The following is a 21,084-nucleotide window of genomic DNA, read 5'->3' as shown; positions in this document are numbered from 1 at the left end:
TGGGCACCCCATTCCTGGCACCTTAAATTGAGCTAGTTCTTGTCTTTTACCTTCAAATTTAGCCTTGCCCTAATTCTGATTTTAACTCGTGGTCCCACCCTCCCTTAAGCTTAATTGAACAGTGATTACTGGTCCCCAAAGACTAATCCACAAACACTTCATCCACTTGCCCTTCCCAATATCCCAAGACTAGATAAGATTTCCCTCTCCCATGTGGGACCCTCTACATATTGCCAGAGGAAGCATTCCTGAACACAAGGTATAGTATACATTAAATTACCATACAGAAATAGATCTTAAGTATTAATTACTGATAAGAAATATTCACAATTACAATGGTACAAAAAGAAAAAGAACAAGTGGCATTTCAATATTGCAGGCAGGGCTTTTTGTGGTGTTGAAGTAGATTATCTTCAGGGTAGTAAGGGGAGGTTCAAGAGCTTGACGGCTGTTGGGGGAGATTAAAAATGTCCTTCAAACTAGAGGTGCTGGTCTTCAGGCACCTTCCTCCCAATGACAGCATGCTGAGTGATGCCTGAAAGAAAATGAACAGTTAGTCAGTACTGAGTTACTGCGTTCATTTCTTCAGCCTTTATAGGGGTCATTCCAGACTCTTTTGTGTAGTCTTCCAAAGGCGCTATTTGCCTTGGCGAGTCTGTTGTCTATCTCGTTGTCGATCCTTGCATCCGATGAAATGGTGCAGCCAAGATAGGTAAACTGGTTGACCGTTTTGAGTTTTGTGTGCCCGATGGAGATGTGGGGGGGCTGGTAGTCATGGTGGGGAGCTGGCTTATGGAGGACCTCAGTTTTCTTCAGGCTGACTTCCAGGCCAAACATTTTGGCAGTTTCCGCAAAACAGGACGTCAAGCGCTGAAGAGCTGGCTCTGAATGGGCAACTAAAGCGGCATCGTCTGCAAAGAGTAGTTCATGGACAAGTTGCTCTTGTGTCTTGGTGTGAGCTTGCAGACGCCTCAGGTTGAAGAGACTGCTATCCGTGCGGTACCGGATGTAAACAGCGTCTTCATTGTTGAGGTCTTTCATGGCTTGTTTCAGCATCATGCTGAAGAAGATTGAAAAGAGGGTTGGTGTGAGGACGCAGCCTTGCTTCACGCCATTGTTAATGGAGAAGGGTTCAGAGAGCTCATTGCTGTATCTGACCCAACCTTGTTGGTTTTCGTGCAGTTGGATAACCATGTTGAGGAACTTTGGGGGGCATCCGAGGCGCTCTAGTATTTGCCAAACCCCTTTCCTACTCACGGTGTTGAAGGCTTTGGTGAGGTCAACAAAGGTGATGTAGAGTCCTTTGTTTTGTTCTCTGCACTTTTCTTGGAGCTGTCTGAGGGCAAAGACCATGTCAGTGGTTCCTCTGTTTGCGCGAAAGCCGCACTGTGATTCTGGGAGAACATTTTCAGCGACACTAGGTATCATTCTATTTAGGAGGATCCTAGTGAAGATTTTGCTTGCAATGGAGAGCAGCGTGATTCCCCTGTAGTTTGAGCAGTCTGATTTCTCGCCTTTGTTTTTGTACAGGGTGATGATGATGGCATCACAAGGGTCCTGAGGCAGCTTTCTTTGGTCCCAGCAGAGCTTGAAAAACTCATGCAGTTTGGCATGCAGAGTTTTGCCTCCAGCCTTCCAGACCTCTGGGGGGATTCCATCCATACCTGCTGCTTTGCCACTTTTCAGTTGTTCAGTTGCCTTATATGTCTCTTCCCGGGTGAGGACCTCATCCAGCTCTAGCCTTAAGGGCTGTTGAGGAAGCTGGAGCAGGGCGGATTCTTGGACTGAGCGGATGGCACTGAAAAGAGATTGGAAGTGTTCTGACCATCGGTTGAGGATGGAGATCTTGTCGCTGAGGAGGACTTTGCCGTCTGAGCTGCGCAGCGGGCTTTGGACTTGGGGTGAGGGGCCGTACACAGCCTTTAGAACCTCGTAAAAACCCCTGAAGTCGCCAATGTCCGCGCTGAGCTGGGTTCGTTTGGCGAGGCTAGTCCACCACTCATTTTGGATCTCCCGGAGTTTGCGCTGAAGATGGCTGCATGCGCGACGGAAGGCTCGTTTCTTCTTTGGTCAGGACGGCTTTGTAAGGAGAGCCTGGTGGGCAGCTTGCTTCTTTGCCAGCAGCTCCTGGATTTCCTGGTTGTTTTCGTCAAACCAGTCCTTGTTTTTCCCAGTACCTCTTCAGTGGATTGCAGTATGGCAGTCTTCAGCTGATCCCAGAGGGTTTCAGGGGACGAGTCCGTGAGGCGGATTGCATCCTCGAGCTTTGCTTTGAGGTTTGCCTGGAAGTTTCCTCTCACTTCGTCTGACTGCAAGTTTCCAACATTGAACCTCTGTCTGGGGGCTTTACTGTTCCTGGACTTTGGCTTGAAGTGAAAGTTGAGCTTGCAGTGAACCAGCAGGTGGTTAGTGTGGCATTCCGCGCTGGGCATGACCCTGGTGTGGAGCACATCTCGTTTGTCTCTTTCTCGCACCAGGACATAGTCCTAGCGCCTTTGGAATACTACACAAAAGAGTCTGGAAAAACAACCAACTGAAAAACCTCACAAAGATTAGTGTATACAGAGCCATTGTCATACCCACACTCCTGTTCGGCTCCGAATCATGGGTCCTTTACCGGCATCACCTACGGCTCCTAGAACGCTTCCACCAGCGTTGTCTCCGCTCCATCCTCAACATTCACGAGCTCTCCACTGGCCACCGAGACAGAGGTGCACCAAAGAAGAGGTACAAGGACTGCCAAAAGAAAGCTCTTGGTGCCTGCCACATTGACCACTGCCAGTGGGCTGATATCGCCTCAAACCGTGCATCTTGGCGCCTCACAGTTCGGCGGGCAGCAACCTCCTTTGAAGAAGACCGCAGAGCCCACCTCACTGTCAAAAGACAAAGGAGGAAAAACCCAACACCTAACCCCAACCAACCAATTTTCCCTTGTAACCGCTGCAACCGTGTCTGCCTGTCCCGCATCAGACTTGTCAGCCACAAACGAGCCTGCAGCTGACGTGGACTTTACCCCTCCATAAATCTTCATCTGCAAAGCCAAGCCAAAGAAAGAAGAAAATAGGGGTCATAGAATTTGTGCTGTTTTCTCAATCTTCATTTCATTTTGACTATGAGCTCCTAACAGATGACACACCCAAAACATATACAGATTCTGATTGACATATTGAGTATTAGTTTTAATTTTTTTATTTTAGCCAAAGGCATTAATTTTGATTTCAGTGCCAATATTTTACAGACAGTATTAGAATCTCTTTTCTGGCACATGAATTAACATCTTTTGGGAGTCAACCTCCACACAGAGCAAGGTGATTAAACAAGATCTAGAGACTGACAACTGTGGTTTCATTTTTTGGTATATTGCTTTTTGTCTTAAATTATTCTATGTTCACAGGAATTGTTGGGTCACACTCTGTTGTGATAATGTTTCAGTAAATATAGAATTGTTTCAGTTGGTCAAAGAGGCAGGAAGATCTGAGACAACTTCTGCTCAATGGTGTGTTATGAGAAGAGGTGGAAAATCTCGAGATATGGTGCGAGAGTAACAGCCTGAGTCTCAACGTGGACAAGATGAAGGAGATGAATGTGGACTTCAGGAGAATCAGGAACGACCATCCTCCACAACAATTCTGTAGTAGAGAAAATGGAGAGCACCAAGTTCCTTAGAGTTCACTTAACTAGTGGCCTATTGTGGACTCTCAACATCTCCTCACTTGTCAGAAAGGTGCAACAGTGACTGTACTTCCTGAGAAGATTGAAGTGGGTAAAGGTATCAACCACCATTATGTCAACCTTCTATATCACGAGCAACCTGGCTGGCTTCATCACAGTGTGGTACAGTTTCTGCAGAGAAGTGGATCGGCAGAGAAGATCAATGGAGTCCTCCGCCCCCCCCCCCCCACCACCCCCCCAGTGATCTACCGGGATTGTTGACTGAAGAGGGTGCACAAAATCATTGAGGATCCCTTCCACCCTGCACACAACATCTTTCAGCTGCTCCTGTTGGGGAAGGGATATTAGAGTATCAGAGCCAGTAGCATCAGGCTGAGGAACAGCCTCTTCCCATGAGCAGTGAGAATGCTGAACGACCAAAGGAACTGCTCACACTAACCATCCGAGACTCTACTATTCATGAAACAATATTTATTTGTAGAGATGAAATATTTGTCTTGCATATGCATTGTTTGTCTGAATGTGTGTTATGTCTTCTTGTGTGTCTGCATGTTTTGCACGGAGGACCGGAGAACTCTGTTCCATCAGGTTGTACTTGTATAATCAGATGACGAAAAAGTTGACTTGACATGATCTAGGATTCACACAGATTTGTAAAGTACTTGAGTAAAGAAAGCTGGCAAGGACAAGGACAGATGGACTCATTGAACAGTCCTTTCAAAGGACCAACATAGACATGTTGGACTAAATGTCTTCTTTCTTCATTGTGTGATTTTGAAATTAATTTAATGAAAGGGAATTCTGTTAATATTACTTCCGAACTGTTAGGAGTTCATATGATAGTTATTTAGGGAACGCATGCCAAGCAGATAAAGGGAAGCCAAACCAATCTGATAAATATCACATGTGCTTTATTAATTCGATTTTGGTCTTTGATGAAGCAATATGAAGTGTTGGGATGGTTAATGATGTTTGCCTGGTTATCAAGTGCCACACAATTACTTTACAAGCAAAGGAAAGTAAATCATGCTCTTTGAAAAGAGAATAACTGTTAAACCATGGTGAACAATTGCTTCTCAGAAGGGAGGGTTGCATCCCAGCATCCCGGCATTCTCTCATACCTTGATGAAGGGCTCAAGTTCAAAATGTCGGTTGTGTATTTTAACCTTTCTGCAGGTGCAGAACAGGGAAGCCTATACATTTAAAGCTTAAAAAGGTGGCAGACAGGAATGAGGGTGTTAATAGGAGGATACGGAATCTTTGACTTTATTTCTATGCTGTGAAAAGCTGATGTCAATGTGACTATTTATTAAGTACTGTGCTCATTTCAAAATAAATCCATAGACAGCTGTGTGTCACTGGTGGCATGTGGCAAAGGATCAAAACTGTAACAGATCACAAGGCAACCTGATGAGTCAAAGACAACAACGCCTCCCTTCCAGACAAATTGAATATCTTCCATGCATGGTTCGATGAGAAGAGCAGGCTGATGCCAAAGAAAGCTCATTGTCCCGTGATAATTGGGCCACCTGCATAGCTGCAGCTGAGGTGAGGAGAACTTAATCCAAGGGTACCAGATTACATATTTGGTAGGGTAGTGAAGGACTGCACAGACCAACTGATGGAGATTCTATGGACATTTTCAACACATCACTGCAGCGGTCCATCTTTCCTGTGGTATTCAGCACAGCCATCATGTCAGGAACAGGCCTCAACGACTACCGTCCCCTGGCACTGACCTGCACCATTAAGAAATGCTGGTGATGGAATGCATCAAGCACACCTCCCAGAAACACTGGACCCATTTCAATTTGCCTACAGATGGAACCATTCCTCTGATGATGCTATAGGCTGTCTTTCATCTCTGTCCTGACCCATCTGGAGAACGACGCCTCATATGTTAGGCTGCTGTTCATTGACTTCAGCTTGGCATTTAATACGATCATTCCCCAGAGGCTGGTGGAGAAGCTGCCCTCACTGGGACTCAACACCCCTCTCTGTAACTGGATCCTGGACTTCCTAACAGAAAAACCACAGTTTATCCATGTCAACAGCAGGACATCGAGCACCATCTCGCTGAGCACTTGCACAGCTCAGGGTGGTGTGCTCAGCCAGTTCTTGTTCATCCTACTGACCCACGACTGCATCGCCAGATCCAGCTACAACAGTGTCATCAAGTTTGCAGATAACACAACAACAACAGTAGTTGGCCTCGTCATCAACAACGATGAGTCGCACTTCAGAGAAGAGGTGGAAAATCTTGTGATATGGTACGAGAATAACAACCTGAATCGCAATGAGGACAAGACTTCAGGAGGACCAGGGATGATCATCCTCCACACATTAATACACGTTAATAGATTGGTAACGGAGAGAGTAGAGAGCTCCAAGTTCCTCAGTGTCCACTTAAGTAGTGACTATCGTGCACACACATCTCTTCATGTCAGCAAGTTGAAAGAGCAACTGCACTTCCTCAGAAGTCTGAGGTGGACAAGGCTACCAGCCATCATTATGTCAAGTTTGTACAGGAGCTCTATTGAGAGTGTCCTGGGCGTCTGCATCACAGTGTGGTTCGGTTGCTGTAGACCATTGGATTGGAGATCAATGGAGAGAATCACTGGGGTCTCCCTCCTACCAATCAATGTGATCTGCTGGGATCGTTGTTTGAAGAGTGCTGGCAAAATTAGGGAGGATCCCTACCACCCCACACACAGCATCTTTCAGCTACTCCCATTGGGGAAGAGATACAGGAGTATCAAAGCCAGAACCACCAGGCTGAGAGAGAGAAGAGCAGGATTTCTCTTGTTCTCACCTACCAGCCCACCAGCTTCTGCATCCAACATATTATCCTCTGTTGTTTCTATCACCTACGACGTGATCTCACCACCAGACACAACTTCCCCTCTCTACCTTCTATAGGGACTGTTCTCTCCATGACTCCCTTGGCTACTCATCCCTTCCCATTAATCATCCCCTTGGCATCTTCCCCTATGACCACAGGAAGTCTCACATCTCCTCCCTCACCACCATTCGGGGCCCCAAACAGTCCTTCTAAGTGAAGTAACACTTCAATTGTGAACCTGTGGGATTTATCCACTCCGTCCAGTGCTCTCATTGTGGTCTTCTCTACATCAGAAAGGCAGAACGTAAACAGGGAGATCACTTCGTTGAGCACCTTTGTGCTCTCCGCATCTCCCACTGGCCCACTGTTGTGAGTGATGTAACAGATTCGATGGGTCTCAAAAGCAAGGACACTGACAGTAAATGACTTTACTTACAGAAGACACGCATTGGAAGATTGCTAGAGGGATAAGGCACACGCACAGTTGCACACACACACACACACACACACACACACACACACACACACACACACACGCACACACACACGCACGCACGCACACACGCACACACACACACACACTCAAAACAGCAATGAACAAGAGTACACAGTGCGGATAAATACAATCCAGAAAAAGGAAAAGAAACAATACGATACCTATCACCTCTTGACTCAGGGCAGGAACGGCTCTATGCTTCCTGGGATTCTAACTAAGATGCTCCCAACCCTTTACTAATGCACACCTTACCAAATGATTTCTCCAGAACCGTACCACAGTACCCAGCCTGGAGTGAAGTAGGGAGGTCCCTCAGAGATGGCAAAAAGAGAGAGAGGCAAGTACACGTGGCCCCCTGTGGAGTCCAGCCCAAGTAATCTAGAGGGTGCCAATAGCTCAGTGCCAGCAAGATCGAATTGATTACAAAGGCCAATATCCCAAGGCCGGGGTCAGTATTCAGGTGTGCATTGATGGTTGGGGTGGAGCCAAACCTTGATTGGCAGATGGTTTGTCTTCCGACCAGGTAATGGGCAGTGTTGTCATGTGATAGCTACAACCCTTCACCATTTCAATTTCGTAGCCTTCTCCCAATGCTGACATGTCTATCCATGTACTCCTACTGTTAAACCAAGGCTACCTGTAAATTGGAGGAAGAAAACCTAATATTCCATCTGGGCTCTGACCAACTGGATGCCATTAACATCAACTTCTCCAGTTTATGCTAGAACTCTCCACATTCTCCCTCTCTTCCCCATCCCTCTGCCTCGTTTCCTCCAGCTCTCCACCCCTTCCCTCTCCATTCACCGACCCATCCCCCTCCCCTGTTTGCTGTTGTGGCCTTCCTCCCTTATTTACCTATTGCCTCCTGCCTGTGGGACTGAGCTGCTCCCTCAGCCCCTCCACCCACACCATTTTGTTCGGGCACCTGTCTACATTTTGCTCATACCTTGAAGAAGGGCTCAGGCTCTTCTTTCTTTATCCTTGTACATTGTTTGACCTGCAGATTTTCTCCAGGATTGTGTTTTTACCCACTCCTTTTACATCTGGATGTCTGCTTGCATGTTTTTGCACTTAGGATCGGAGAACGCTGTTTCAATGGTTTGTATTTTATATAATCACATGAAAATAACCTTGAGCTTCACCTTAAACTTGAACTTGAAAAGAGCTGAACGTTGAAGGTGAACGCAGGAGATATTTAGTAGGAATGTACAAAGAAGTAGGGAACAAAAATGCTGGAGAAACTCAGCAAGTAAGGCAATGTTCTTTATTTAGCAATACCAAAGTTTTGGGCCTGAGCCCTTCATCAAGGCATGAACAGGTGCCTGAATAAATTGATAGGGGGAGGGGCAGGGGGAAGAGCACAGCCCCATGGGCAAGAGGTGGATATTAGAGGAAGGGTACAAGATAAAGAAGCTGAGAATTGGTATGGGGATAGCACTCTGAATGAAGAGGGAAGAGGGTAGAGTGCTGAAGAAAAGGAGTCAGATAGATGGGGAAGAGATGGAGTCAGGGGAGTGCCTAATGGAAACTGGAGAGGTTGCTGCTTCACTTGGGTGGTCTGTCCTTTACTTGTAAATCTGCAGGGGTCATCGACTGCATCCAGAACTCCCAATGTGGCCTCCTCTATATTAGAGAGACTGGTCATAGAGCACCTTCGCTCTGTCCACAGCGATGACAGGGATCTCCCAGTGGCTCACTATTTCAATTCCTCACCCCAGTCCTGCACCTACATGTCTACTCATGGCCTCATGCTCTGCCAAACCAAAACCACCCATAAATTGGAGGAGCAGCATGTAATATTCTGTGCAGGGACTCTCCAACTGGATGGCATTAACATCAACTTCTCTGATTTCCATTCGGCCACTCCACTGTGTCCTGTTTCATCTTGTATTCATATGTGTGTGTTCTTAGACAACACGTGGATGAAGGAAAAGGTTCTTTACTTTAAAGTTGATGTAAACAGCACCATGAGGCATGCCATGAGGCTGCAAGTCTCCATTTCAGATACTGCACTCTGTGTGTCTTGCTCTGTGTCCACCCCTAGTGGCAGCCAAATATAATCAAACAGTAAGGCATTGCTAGTTGCACTGCAACCATGATCACTATCATTACATCTCCATTTCTTAAAACAAAAATAACTTACTTTTAACTAGCACGTTTTCTTTGTATAACTCTCCAATTTTAACTTTAACACCAGGAACTTACATTTTCATTATTATCAACATTGTTAACATTTTTAAAACTTGTTTTGTGTGTTCACATTTACATATACCAGAACTTGAAGAGCAAATAAGATAGCACTACTTCATTCCATAACAGCAGTCTTTAAATTTGCTTAATGAGACTCTTAAGTGGATTCACGTGTCTTGATGATCTCCTGATTGATTGTCCTTGAATCTGAGTTGTTGCCTCAGACGATGTCTTCTCAGATGTGCATTCAGGTTGTTCAACAGTATCTGTCTTTCCATCTACTGTGGCTGGTCCCATTTGAAGGTCTCAACGATTTCTTGGCAGAACAGCACCTTCTTCTGCCTGAATGGTGTATGATCTTGGGTGGACTTCACTAAGGACAGTTCCCTTCTGAGTCTATAAGTTCGTTTTGTCTTTTAGCTTAATTTGGTTACCAGTGTCACGTTCCAGTAGGTTTATTGTTGCTCTGTCAAAGAAATACTTTTGCTTTTCTTTCTGTTGTTCTTTGAACTTCGTCACTTTCTCCCCCTATTTTGTTTTTCGGAGGTTCTCCTGAATGGGTAGATTTGATCTTAGCCTACGTCCCATAAGGAGTTGTGCTGGTGACATACACACTCGAGCAGTGTTGTGCGGTATACTAGCATGCTCTGGTAGAAGTCTGTTCCACTGTCTTTTGCCTTGTTCATCAGTCTTTTCACTGTCTGTTCTGACTTTTCCACTAGACCATTGGACTGTGGAAAATGAGGACTGGACGTGGTGTCACACTTTGGCAAAATGTTGGAACTTTAAATTGCAATTGTCTGTGAAGACCTTGCTTGCCACGCCATGCCTGGAGAATATGGCTTTCACACCTGTTATTACAGCATCTGCAGTGGTGGTGTTCAGTTTACACACCTCTGGATACAGGGAGTAATAGTCTGTGACTACAAGATAGTCCTTCCCTTGACATTTGAAAAGATCATTGCCTACCTTCTGCTAAGGTCTGTATGGTGCTGGGTGTGGCTTTCGTGATTGCTTGCTTGATATTTCAAGCATATTGTACAGTTTGACACTTCATTTGTTATATCATTGTTGATTCTTGGCCAGTACATCACCTCTCGTGCTCTTTTCTTACATTTTTTGATTCTGAGATGTCCTCCATGGATCATTTTTAGCATCTCTTTTCTCAGACTCTTTGGGATAAGGATTTTGCTTCCTTTGTAGATAATGTCTTCAACCTCTGATAGTTCTGCCCTGCAGTTCCAGTACTCTGAAACGTCAGGTGAGCAGTCCTGCTTTATGTTGGGCCATCCATCCAAGATGTTTTTTCTCAGTGTTTTATCTTTGTTTGTTTCAGACTTTATGAGCTCCATTTTTGCATCTGATATGGGCAGTGCACTTGTGATCATGTCCACGAAGGCATTCACATCTTCATCCATTTTGGTGTTTGCGGGATCTCTCGTGTCAACAGCTCTAGACAAGGTGTCTGTTGTGTACATTAGCTTCCCAGAGTGGAAGCCACATTCAATGTATAGCATTGCAGACTAATCATCATTCTTTGTATTCTCAGTTGACATTCATTTAATGGGTTTTGGAACAATACAATCAAGAGCTTATGGTCTTTTGCAGCTCCTTTTCAATTTGAGTGTATCGCTTCTCCGTGTCTGTAATTGAGCGTGATGCATATGCAATGGGTTGCCAGTCATCATATTTTTGCAGAAGAACTGCACCGAGCCCACTATGGGATGCATCTGATGATACTTTGATGGGTCTTGCTGGGTCATAAAACCTCAGAACTGGTTCCTCTGTGAGCAGTTTCTATAGTTCCCTCCATGACTTTTCATGGTCATGATTCCACTCCCATCCATGTTTATTTCTGTTAGTCTTCTCAATGGAGCCATCTTTTCTGAGAGGTTGGATATAAATTTACCCAGATAGTTGACCATTCCATTAAACCTCTGTATGTCCTTTTTACATTGTGGCCTTGGCATGTTCCCTTTCTGGGATCTAGTCTGATACCTTCACTGCCAATAATATCTCCTACAAATGTTAGTTCTGTCACCCTGAGCTGGCATTTCTCTCTATTCAGCTTCAGGTTTACTTTCCTTGTTGCTTCCAGCACTTTCCTTAGTCTCTCATCATGCTCTAGTCTTGTAGTTCCCCATACTATGATGTCATCCATTGAAGTATCAACTCCATCCAGGTGCTCATAGACCATATGGATAGTTTTGTGATACACTTCAGGAGCTGAGGCAATTCCGAATGGTAACCTTAGGAATCTGTATCTGCCAAATGGATGATTGAACATGCACAGTCTTGAACTTATTTTATCCAATTTCAACTGTCAAAATCCTGCTGATGCATCTAACTTGCTGAAAAACTTTTAATTTGCAAACTGTGACATAATTTATTCATGTATCGGAAGCTTAAAGTGTTTTCTCTTTATTGCTCTGTTTAGATTTCTTGGATCCAGGCAAATTCTAAGCTTTCCATTCTTTATGTCCACAACGACAAGTGAACTCACCTACTCCATTGGCTCATCTATCTTTTGAATCATGTTTAGGCTTTCCGTCCTGCCCAACTTTGCCTTTAGTTGCTTTTGAAGCGCAAATGGAACTTATCTACACTCTGATCTGGAAGGTGGCCTAGACCTTTTCATGAGTTCATCATAAACTGTTTCTCCTTCGTTTTCTACAACGAGCATTCTTTTTATCACGTTCAGTTTCTCACAGGCTTTTAAACCTAGTATGGCCTATACATCCTTTGGAACCACGATGAATGCTAGCATGTGCTCTGTCCTTATGTTTCACTTTGACCATGCATTCTCCTTGTGCTGGTATATTGGTACTTGAATATCCTGTCGCCTTCACTTTTGTTCCATACATCTTCAGTCTGGATCTAATCTTCTTAAAATCAGTCTCTGATATTACATTAATTTGTGCTCCAGTCTCCAATTTAACTGAAATGTATATGACATTCACTTTTAATCTCAACATCCAGACTCTGTTTTCTTTCTTGCTTTCAAAACATCTACATAGAATTCCTCTATCTCCCTTTGATCTACTGTATGAACCTTGCTTTGTTGCACTTGGTACCTACAGCAACGGACATATTGGTTGCTTATGTTGTGCATATTGCATGTTTTACCATATGCTGCACACATTTTTTGGTAGGTGTTATGTCCCGCATTGACGACATGGCTTTCGATTGTCCCTTTCATTTTTGTTTACTGGCTGTGCCTCTTTCCACTTTGGCGTGCTTTTTGTTAAATGGTTTATGTCTGTTCTTGCTCACTGCATCCACGTTGGAGCTAGTTTCACTGAACAGCTTTTTTGCCTGCGATTTTACAGTTTCTGCAGCTCTACAGAGTGCTATGGCTTTTTCCATGTCTAGATTTTGCTCTCTTAGCAGTTTTTCCTTAGACTATTATCTGGAATACCACACACAAGTCTGTCTTTTATCAGCGTGTCAGTCAGTCCACCAAATTCATACAATTTGCTTCTGCTTCTCAATTCAGTCATAAACTGATCAATACATTCTTACATTTTCTGTACACGTGAAAAATCTGTGCCACTCAAACACCACATTATGTTTAGCTATGCAGCATGCCTCAAACTGTTCCATTACTTTAGTTTCATTTTGTCTCCTTCAGCAGCAAATGTGAAGTTATAATACACCTCCAGGGCTTCATCTTCCTTGACATGTAAGAAAACTGATGTTTTCAATTTAACACTTTTCTCATCAGCTCCAACTGCCACTAAATACAATCCAAAATGCTGTTTAAATCGGTTCCAATTTTCAGCCACATTACCTGTCAGCTGAGGTTTCGCTGGTGGGTGTAATCCTTCCATTTTTCACTGTGTTATTTTCTCTTCACTGATCAATTGCTGACTTTAGATTTTACCTTTTAAAGTATTTCCTTCATCTCACTTCTGACACCATGTATTACTATGTGTGCATTTTTAGACAACACATGGATGAAGGAAAAGGTTATTTACTTTAAAGTTGATGTAAACAGCACATGAGGCATGCCATGAGGCTGCAAGTCTCCATTACAAATACTGCACACTGTGTGTCTTGCTCTGTGTCAGCCCCTGGCGGCAGCCATATATAATCAAACTGTAAGGCATTACTAGTTCCATTGCAACCATGATCACTATCATTACATGTCCCCCATTCCTCTGTTTCCTTTGCTCCATCTCTCCACTGTCTTACCTCACCATTCAGCAAGCTATCCCTCCTCATCACTTCTCATCTTTTTTCTTTTGTGCTCTCCCCTATCAATCTCTGACCTCTTGACTGTGCTCCTCCCCCTCCCCCTACCCCCACCATTTTATTCAAGCGCCTGCCTGCATCTTGCTCATACCTCAACGAAGGGCTCAAGTGAGAATTGTTGATTATATATCATTATCTTTGCTACATTAAAAATATTGAGGGACTTGCTGAGTTTCTCCAACATCTTTGCGTAAACTACAATCTTAGTGTCTGCAGATGTTCTTGCTTTACACTCAGACATAAGGATTTTGGTTCTGAGAAGGTGAGGTAGGAATAGCTTTGACCTATCACTGTCTACCAAGTCAAGTCAAATCACCTTTATTTATCGTGCTTGCACAGTAAAGATGAGATAGTGTTTCTCCAAGACCACAGAGCATATTTAGATAAATAGAAATTAGAATAAAAGTTAAACACATTGAAACATTAAAACGTATACAGTAAAAGTCCACAGTAGCCTATCCACATGGGAATTTAGGAGTCTGATGGCTTAGGGAAAAAAACTATTGCCCAATCTGGATATAAGGGCCTGAGTACTGCAGCACCTCCTACCAGATGGCAAAAAGGAGAACAGTTTGCATGAGGCGTGTGTGGAGTCCTTCACAATTGATATTGCCTTTCATATGCATCATGTATTGTAGATTTCCTTCCTGGTAGGAAGAGAGCCTCCGATGATCTTTTCCGCTGACTTCACTAGCCTCTAGTCTTTTGGTTCAAGGTGGTACAGCTTCCAAACCAGGCGGTGATGCAGTTGTACAAGATGCTCTCGATATATCCTCTGTAGAATGTAGTGAGGATGGAGGGTCAGAGGTGAACTTTGCTCATTCTTCGCAGGAAGTAGAGGCACTGCTGGTGTTTAATGACCAGATGAGATTCTCCACCAAACGTACTCCAAGGAATTTGGTACTCTTGATGAGCTGTAAATGGTCAGTGGAACATAGTCCCCCCCCCCCCACCCCCCGGGCCCTCCTGAAGCCAACAACCTTCTCTTTTGATTTTTAACGTTCAAATAAATGTCCACCTCACCTAGGTCCAAATATCTGTCAACCTTCTTCCCTCCTCGCTCCATCCTTTCTCTTAAACAATGCCCGCCTTCCCTCCCCTTTTCTCAGTCCTGAAACAGGGTCCCAACCCTAAGCATCGAATGTCCATGTCCCTCCATGGGTGCTGCATGGCCTGCTAAGTTCCACCAGCAGTTTGTCTTTTAAGTATTGAAGACTGCGAGGAGATGTGTCGAGTGAATAAGGAGAGGCTGCCTTCCAGATGACCAGGGTTGGCAAAGATACCACAAGGAGCACACATACACATTGCAACATGAGGCGATCTGAAGTGCCTTTTTGGCAATGGTGGTGTAAGCAAGCTGAATAGTAGCGTTCCAAAGGAAAGAGGTTAAAGAGAAAAGATGACATCATGACAGGAAAAAGTGCAAGGGAATGGCCCAATTGGAGGCTACTTTCAAACAGAAACAGAAGAGGCCTGAATGGCTTCCTTCTGAGGTGCTGCATCAAACACTCTGTCTCAGAAGAACTTGGACCACTTTTATTTGGACCCAACTGTTCAGGGCCTATTTGAACCAGATGTTTCATACAGGAAACTCTCCGGCATCCTTCAAGCACATATTCCTGTCTTGCCAAAGAGAGAGTGGGAGAGTAAAGAAATCTTCCTTCTGTCATTGTTGGCACAAAACAAAACTTCACAGCAAATAATCCTTCCTGAGAGATCCCAGCTGCCTCTGGGAATTTAAGCCTCTGAGGACCTGCTCTGCAGCACACCGCTCTGAGCAGATGTTTTGTCCTTCGAGATCGGAAGAGGTGAGCGTGGCAGAGGAGGTTTTCATCATTGAATGAAGTATTTTCAGTTCTGTGCAAAGATTATTGCCAAAGACAACATTGATGTACACTGTGACCCTATTCAACGATTAGCCTTCAGGCCTTCATTCCGAGATAGAACAGTGCAATATAAGATTAGACATAGATATTCGTATCTATAAGTGCGTACGCATAATATTTATCTTTATAGCCCAGGTCATATAAAGTATGCCAAGTTACCTGATCACTTTTCTTTCTTTTAAGTATCAAGTTTCAAATTCTCCATTACCTGAGAGACTGGTTTTGTGTTAAAGAGCAAGTTATGTTTCAAGCTTTGCAGCCAATTCTGCATAGAACAACCTTTGTTTAGGGTCCAAAAAGAGAAAGAGTGCTTTTCAATGGCTAATAGGATGAGACCGAAGTGGTTGGAGGGGGAGGTTTGCACAGGACTAAACAGCTGATGTTTAATTTCCAGCGCACTTCAATGGGGAAGGTTTGCCAACCTTACAGGGAGTTGGCTGCTTGGTGGCTTCAGTCTCTCACAATGTGGATGATTGGTGTAATGGCCAGAGGAAGAAGGCACAATGTCAATGCTCAGAAAACACTTGGTCAGTTATATGGAGAGGAAGGGTTTAGAAGGATACGGATATTGAATAAGATTAACATAGATGGCCATCTTGGATGCCATGAAGAGTTGGGATGAAGGGCCTGTTTCCATGCAGTCTAACTCTATGAATCTCCTGATTGAATCCCTTTGATGAGCAGTCAAGGAGCAAGGGGAGGGAGAAGGGAAAGTGGTGTTGTATATGTGATAAACATAACAGGACCAAGAGAAGGCCACTCTGCACTGTGCCTGCTCCACTGTGTAATAAGATAGTGCCTTGTCCACCTGTGGCTTCAGCACCACTGTCCCCTTTCTCGCACCTTCCTCTTTGAACCCCTGGCATTTTAAAAGTATATATCTCTCTGCTTTGAATATATTCAAAACCTGTCGCTGTACTTCTCTTGCAGGGAGAATCCCAAAGAATTCTAAGCCACTGAAAGGAGAAATCCCTCTTCTTCTCTGCCTAAATTGAAGAGACAACCTTCATTTTTGCCAGAGAATGAAAGTTCTAAGTTGCACTGCTCCAATGCAAACATATCCTTCCTTAAATATGGAGTACAAACAGAATGTATCTTCCAGATTCAATCAAACCAGACCCATCTACCTTGGCCTTCTTGCAATAAAAACCATCATTTCATTTGCCTTCCTAATTATTTGTTCTCCCCACATGCTAACCTTCTTTTTAATCATACCATGACATAACTCTATAGAAATAACAATTTGCTTTTTCACTTTTCCTTCCAAACTAAATATCATTATATTTTCCTGCCTTATACTCTACTGGTCAATTTCTTGTCCACTCACTTAGCCCATCGGTATCCTCTCTGCTCTCTTTACTACTTGCTAACTCATTTTTTTCATACGATCAGCAAACGTGGGCAGTGTAGACTTGGTCCCTTCATCTAACTCAATATTATAGACTTTAAATTGTTGAGACCACAGCATTGTGTCACTTCACCAGTCGCTGGTTAGCCACCCCCTATCTATTCTGTGTACTTTTGAGCACCTTATCAAATGTCTTCTTGAAATCCAAACACAATACACCTACTAATTTTCTTGAATCCATCCTGATGGTTATATTCATGAAAAAAACACAAGCAAAATTTGTCACAGTATTTCCCTTTCGTACAACAATGCTGATTTTACTTCATTGACATGATTTTATTTTCAGTAGAGCCAGAGAGATAAGAAATACAGAAACAGGCCATTTGACCCATTGTGTCAACACTGAGTATAAACCATCTAATAATATGAATCCTACTTAAATCCCATTTCAAATCTCCCCACATTCTCATCAGATCCCTGAGGTTCTGCCACTCCACTAACAACTGGGCACAATTTACAACTGTCAACGAACCCACACATTTTTGGGACATGGGAGCAAAATAGAACACCTAGAGGAAATGCACATGGTCACAGGAAGTACTTGTAAACAGCATCCGAGACCAGGATTGAACCTGGTTCTCAGACACTCTGAGGTAGTGGTCCTACCAGCTGGGCTCAATGCCTCCCTTATATAATGTCCTGCTAATATCTTCTTAATAATGGATTCAAGCAATTTTCCAATGACAGTCGTTAGGATAATTGGGCTGCATTTTCCTGCTTTAAATTTTTAAATTTAGACAGAGTAACAGGCCCTTTCAGCCCACAAGCCCCTGCCGCCCAATTACACCCAATTGACCTACAACCCCCGTACGTTTTTGGATGGTGGGAAACCAGAGCCCTCGGGGAAACCAGAGTGCTCGGGGAAAACCCACACAGATATAGGGTGATATACAAACTCCTTACAGACAGGGCAGGATTCAAACCCCAGTCCCGATTACTGGCACTGTAACAGCATTGCAGGAACTCCTACGGCTAACCGTGCTGCCCCCTTTCTGTTTTTCTCATCTCTAGAATGCCTTTAACATAGTTATAAAGAGGCAAAGTCCCTCTGCACATTATATTAGTATATCATCCCTCAAAAACCTAGGTAATTGAGAGGTTGATGTGCATTAGTCTGTATCTAGGACCCTTAACACACCTTGGCTGAAGCAATTTAATCTACTAAATCTCAAAAGTAAGAAAAAATCTCCAGAACAAAAAGTTCAGGATGAATCAGTGGTTAAAATAATACCAAATGTTATATTCACAGCATTGAGAGTGTATAAATTCATTCAGAAAGGTCATCGACAGTGCTTGAGTGCAGATACTGTTCATGAGTCAACTTCATATGAAAGTCAAGATAAAATAACTTGAAAGTTTTCACATCAGGCCCACAGCCACTGCATCGTAGAGAAAAAAATACCTAAACCCAACCACATTTGACCATGTTTAGCAGAAATAATCTTGATTTTACTAACTGAGGTTTAGTTTCTTTTTGATTGTGCTGTTGAGTTCTTGCCACTTCATTTTGAACTCGGGCTGACTCTACCAATTTGTTCATTTTCAAGATATCCCTAAATTAAAAATATCTGTCCAATTCACTGAAAAATTAGCTCACCAGAATGTACTCCAATCTACAGGAACATCAACGATATCTAATGGAGTAGTTCTCAATGCTCTATTTCAGAATTGTGCCTGTGTATATATTTTCTTTTGGTTTACGATTTTCTTTACAAGTACCTTTTCAACAGCAATTGTACAATGTGTCTGACAATAAATCCATTCTCATTCTCATTGTAACAACATTTTGTTCATATGAGCATTGTGCAATGTGTGTGAAAATAAATTCATTCATTCTCCTTGTCATGTAAATGTTATTAGCAAAGAGGCCGCAACTAAGAAAGCAATGGATGAAGCCGAAGAGCTTCTGTTCTAACCTTGATCACTCTCTGCCATTAGATGCAATGGAAGCTAATGTATCCTCCTTGGTGTCTTGAAAAATTTCTGGCAAGCAAACTCACACCATCACAATCCTCTACCATGTGAGTGTTTGAACATGGCACATAGTAGTCAACATATAAGGGGTAATAACAAGATCAATGTGTGTGTATAGCAGGAAGCTAGCTTTCGCCCAGCAGTTTCAAATGCTCAATAACAAAATAATAGGGGTCAAAGGGTGTGGGAATAGGAGAAGGAAATAGACTTACTGGGTAAATACTGCTTGTAACTGCAGCTCGTATATATATACACACACACACACACACACACACACACACACACACACACACACACACACACACACACACACACACACGCGCGCACACACACACACACACACACACACACACACACACACACATACTCACACAAACACATACACACACTCACACATATACAAACACTGACACAAATATAAACACAAAACACACGTACACATTATTGTTGGGTAATTAGTGGAGATTCTGTGGCCTTCTCCCCCTCCAATTTCTTGCATTCTTCAGAAAAGGAAAGGAGTGAAGGATGGGAGAGAAAGGAAGAGGTGCTGACATTGGAGTCCTGTCAGACTCATTGCAGCAACTGGTCTGACACCAGGGAAGAATTAACGCAGTGCAGTTTCCAGACTTGTGTGAAAACCCCAATGTCTTACAATTGAGCACTGAGGAAGGAACTAATGAGGTATTGGGAAATGCCAGCAGAGTCAAACTAACAGGAAGTTCAAAATCACAATTCAAAGAAACACCAACATTTCTCAGTAACAAATAATACACAATCAAATAAGATATTCTTGTTCCCATGACATAACAGCCATTTATTTTTGAGGAAGAGGACACTTGTGGATATCAATTTGTTAATATTCTGAAATCTTGCCTTTATCATTCTTCATGAACCATTCAAACTGAAAATGATTTTTATAGTCATGCAGCATGGAAATAGACCATTCAGCCCATCAAATTCCTCACTGATTCTACCTCTTGCCTACACATTTGGGTTAATTGACAGCAGCCAGATAACCTATATGCCTTTGGGATATGGGAGGAAGTCAGGGACCTTAGGGATGAAGAGGGAGGGGTCACTGAGAGAACATAGAAACCCCCCCCCCCACTGACAGGACCTGAGTGCAGGATTACACACAGGCCTCTGGAATGGTGAGGTAGCAGCTCAACCAGCTACACTATCATGCTTCTCATTTGACATGGACAAACCAAGAAGCCATTATAATGTTTTAACGTGTTGCTCGTTGCAGCACAGATAAAATGGGCCAAATTACTTCTGAGCTTTGCTTAAATAGGGCTCAAAGAATTATTGAGGACTCTTTCCATCCAGCACACAGAATCTTTGACCCACTACCATCAAGAAGGAGGAACAGAAGCATCAAAATCAGGACTGTCAGGCTGGGAAATAGATTCTTCCTGCAAGCTGCGAGATGAATGAACAGTATATCCTGGGGCGATACGGTTAGCGTAGCAGTTAGCGTAACGTTATTACAGTGCCAGCAATACAGCGCTGTCTGTAAGGAATTTGTACGTATTCCAGATGTTCCAGTTTCCCCCATTCTTCAAAACATACTGGGGTTGTAGGTTAATTGAGATATTTGGGCGGCACAGGCTCGTGGCCAGACGGGCCTGTTATCATGCTGGGTGTCTGAATTTTATTCTGTAACTGAATAAATCATTCCAAATATTTATATATATTTATTTTAAGTTATATTTTTATGTATATATGGGATTATTATGTGCTGTGCATTATGTGTGCATTGTTTGCACCATGGTCCAGAGAAATGCTGTTCCTCCAGGTCCTGTATGGACAGTCAGAACTTGAACTTGAATTAGTAAATTTTCCATTGCAATTATGTTATGAAGTTAAAATTAATTAAATCTCACCATGTCACTTCTCTTCAGCTCCTCTCAATTAAAATAAAATTTCTTGCTGGGATTAAAAATTAAATTAAAAGCTAATTTTGGTAATACATCTAACTCATCTACTTAAATCACTGGAGAAAAGTTCTGGAGAAACTCAGCAGGTCACACAGCATCCTCAGGAAGTGAAGGGTAACCAACGTTTTGGGACCGAGTCCTTCGTCACGGTGCTACATGACCTGTTGACTTACTCGAGCACTTTTGTGAATCCCCTGGAACTCATCTGCAGATTTTATTGTTCATCTCTATTTAAATCAGTGGTTCTCACCTTTCTCTTTCCACTCACATACCACTTTAAGTAATCCCAATGCCCCATCGGTGCTCTGTTATTTGTAAGGGATTACTTAAGGTGGTATGTGGGTGGAAAGAAAAATTTTGAAAACCACTGTTTTAATCGTACCTAATTGACTCATTATGTGCACGTTTTAATAGCTCCAAAG

At 43.2% G+C, this 21,084-nt stretch overlaps 1 long non-coding RNA gene across 1 annotated transcript in view; it reads right to left on the bottom strand.

The window, feature by feature from the left end:
• Positions 1–365: 365 nt before the first annotated feature.
• LOC138759940 (uncharacterized) overlaps positions 366–21,084 on the bottom strand; it is a 72,248-nt gene continuing 51,529 nt past the window's right edge. The window contains exon 5 of the long non-coding RNA XR_011355256.1: positions 366–535. This is a non-coding gene — a long non-coding RNA (uncharacterized lncRNA). The remainder of the gene's footprint in view (positions 536–21,084) is intronic.

Source organism: Narcine bancroftii, chromosome 4, assembly GCF_036971445.1.
Source record: "Narcine bancroftii isolate sNarBan1 chromosome 4, sNarBan1.hap1, whole genome shotgun sequence".
In the NCBI taxonomy this organism is placed as follows: Eukaryota; Metazoa; Chordata; class Chondrichthyes; order Torpediniformes; family Narcinidae; genus Narcine; species Narcine bancroftii.
Note: the sequence above shows the minus strand (reverse complement) of the source record. Positions and strands in the feature narration are given on the sequence as shown.